The following is a 3218-nucleotide window of genomic DNA, read 5'->3' as shown; positions in this document are numbered from 1 at the left end:
CCTCTTCCATTGAAGTGTTCTCAGGATCATAAGCTTCTTCTTCAGATGAAGCATCCTTAGTACTGCCTGGTGCAGCTTGCATTCCAGACAGAATTTGAGAAATCATATTGACTTGCTGAGTCAATATTTTGTTCTGAGCCAATATGGCATTCAGAGTATCAATCTCAAGAACTCCTTTCTTCTGATTTGTCCTATTGTTCACAGGATTCCTTTCAGAAGTGTACATAAATTGGTTATTTGTAACCATTTCAATGAGTTCTTGAGCTTCTGCAGGCGTCTTCTTCAGATGAAGAGATCCTCCAGCAGAGCTATCCAATGACATCTTGGACAGTTCAGACAGACCATCATAGAAGATACCTATGATGCTCCACTCAGAAAGCATGTCAGAAGGACACTTTCTGATCAATTGTTTGTATCTTTCCCAAGCTTCATAGAGGGATTCACCTTCCTTCTGTCTGAAGGTTTGGACTTCCACTCTAAGCTTACTCAATTTTTGAGGTGGAAAGAACTTTGCCAAGAAGGCATTGACTAGCTTTTCCCAAGAGTTCAGGCTTTCTTTAGGTTGTGAGTCCAACCATATTCTAGCTCTGTCTCTTATAGCAAAAGGGAATAGCATAAGTCTATAGACCTCAGGGTCAACTCCATTGGTCTTAACAGTGTCACAGATTTGCAAGAATTCAGCTAAAAACTGATGAGGATCTTCCAATAGAAGTCCATGGAACTTGCAATTCTGTTGCATTAGAGAAACTAATTGAGGCTTAAGCTCAAAGTTGTTTACTCCAATGGCAGGGATAGAGATGCTTCTCCCATAGAAGTCGGGAGTAGGTGCAGTAAAGTCACCCAGCACCTTCCTTGCATTGTTGGCATTGTTATTGTTTTCGGTTGCCATGTCTTCTTCTTTGAAGATTTCTGTTAGGTCCTCTACAGAGAGTTGTGCTTTAACTTCTCTTAGTTTTCGCTTCAAGGTCCTTTCAGGTTCAGGGTCAGCCTCAACAAGAATGCTTTTGTCTTTGAAGATTTCTGTTAGGTCCTCTATGTCACAGTATAGAGATTCCTTGAGATGTCAAAGGAAAAGAAAAATAGAAAGAAGAGGTAGAAGAATTCGAACTTAGAAAGATAGAGTTCGAATTGTACATGTTAGTCCATAAATAGAAGGATGTGAGAAGAGGGGAAGAAATTTTCGAAAATAAATTTAAAAAGATTTTAAAAACATTTTGAAAAATTGAAGAATGATTTTCGAAAAATATGATTGGGAAACAGATAAAGTGTTTTTTGAAAAAGATTTTGAAATTAGAAATAAAAAAGATATGATTGAAAACTTATATTTGAAAAAGATGCGATTAAAAAGATATGATTGAAAATATATAGTTTTAAAAAGATATGATTGAAAAATAATTTAAAAAGATTTGATTTTTAAAATCAATGCCTTGGCTAACAAGAAAAGATATGATTCAAACATTAAACCTTTCTCAACAGAAAAGGCAACATACTTGAAATGTTGAATCAAATCATTAATTGTTAGCAAGTATTTTTGAAATTGGAAAGAAATTGATTTTGAAAATATATGATTGAAAAGATATGATTTGAAAAAGATTTGATTTTGAAAAATTATGAAAACTTGAAAAAAATTTGAATTGAAAACAAAATCTTCCTTCTTGTGCCATCCTGGCGTTAAACGCCCAGAATGGTCTACATTCTGGCGTTTAACGCCCAAAATGCTAACCTTTTGGGCGTTAAACGCCCAGCCAGGTGCCCTGGCTGGCATTTAAACGCCAGTTTTCCTTCTTCACTGGGCGTTTTGAACGCCCAGCTTTTTCTGTGTAATTCCTCTGCTGTATGTTCTGAATCTTCAATTCTCTGTATTATTGACTTGAAAAGACACAAATTAAAATTTTTTTTGGATTTTTAATGATGACGAAAAATCAAAATGCAACTAAAATCAAATAAACAATGCATGCAAGACACCAAACTTAGAAGTTTGTATACTACTGACACTAACAAATTGAGAATACATATGAGAAACAACAAAACACACAAAACAAGAGAATTTAAAGATTAGAGCAAGTAAATCATCAAGAACAACTTGAAGATCAATGAAGACACATGATAAATGCAAGAAGAACAGAAACATGCAATTGACACCAAACTTAAAACGAGACACTAGACTCAAACAAGAAATATTTTTGGTTTTTATGATTTTGTAATTTTTTTGGTTTTTTCCGAAAATTATATGGAGAAGAAAATAAAGAGATTCAAAATTTTTAATAAGAATTCCAGGAATCATGCAATATTAGTCTAAAGCTTTAGTCTAAAGGAATTAGACATGGCTAGCCAAGCTTCAGCAGGACATTACATTAAAGAGCTAAATTGATTAAGATCAATCAGCTTTGGTGATGATGAGAACATCACCTTGAAACACTAGAATTCATTCTTAAAAATTCTGAAAAATACCTAATTTAAGCAACAAGATGAACCGTCAATTGTCCAAACTCAAACAATCCCTGCCAATGGCACCAAAAACTTGGTGCACGAAATTGTGATAATCAATGGTGCCATCAACATGGTACGCACAATTGCAATCTTAACTCTTTATCACAACTTCACACAACTAACCAGCAAGTGCACTGGGTCGTCCAAGTAATAAACCTTATGCGAGTAAGGGTCGATCCCACGGAGATTGTTGGTATGAAGCAAGCTATGGTCATCTTGTAAATCTTAGTCAGGCAGATTCAAATGGTTGTGAATGATTTATGAATAAAGCATAAAATAAAGATAGAGATACTAATGTAATTCATTGGTGAGAATTTCAGATAAGCGTATGGAGATGCTTTGTCCCTTCCGTCTCTCTGCTTTCCTACTGTCTTCATCCAATCCTTCTTACTCCTTTCCATGGCAAGCTGTATGTTGGGCATCACCATTGTCAATGGCTACAGTCTCGTCCTCTCAGTGAAAATGTTCAACGCGCTCTGTCACAGCACGGCTATTCAGCTGTCGGTTCTCGATCATGTCGGAATAGAATCCAGTGATTCTTTTGTGTCTGTCACTAACGCCCCACAATCGTGAGTTTGAAGCTCGTCACAGTCATTCAATCCTTGAATCCTACTCAGAATACCACAGACAAGGTTTAGACCTTCCGGATTCTCTTGAATGCCGCCATCAATTCTAGCTTATACCATGAAGATTCCGATTAAGGGTTCCAAGAGATATCCACTCAATCT

The 3218-nt window shown here is 36.0% G+C and overlaps 1 non-coding gene across 1 annotated transcript; it reads left to right on the top strand.

Moving 5' to 3' along the window:
• Positions 1-376: 376 nt before the first annotated feature.
• On the top strand, positions 377-484 carry LOC112700152 (small nucleolar RNA R71). Its single transcript, XR_003153070.1, has one exon. It is a non-coding gene; the product is annotated as a small nucleolar RNA R71 (small nucleolar RNA).
• The last annotated feature ends 2734 nt before the right edge of the window (positions 485-3218 follow it).

This window comes from Arachis hypogaea, chromosome 6 (assembly GCF_003086295.3).
Source record: "Arachis hypogaea cultivar Tifrunner chromosome 6, arahy.Tifrunner.gnm2.J5K5, whole genome shotgun sequence".
Classification (NCBI taxonomy): domain Eukaryota; kingdom Viridiplantae; phylum Streptophyta; class Magnoliopsida; order Fabales; family Fabaceae; genus Arachis; species Arachis hypogaea.
The sequence above is the reverse complement of the archived record's forward strand: the minus strand, read 5'-3'. Positions and strand labels throughout refer to the sequence as shown.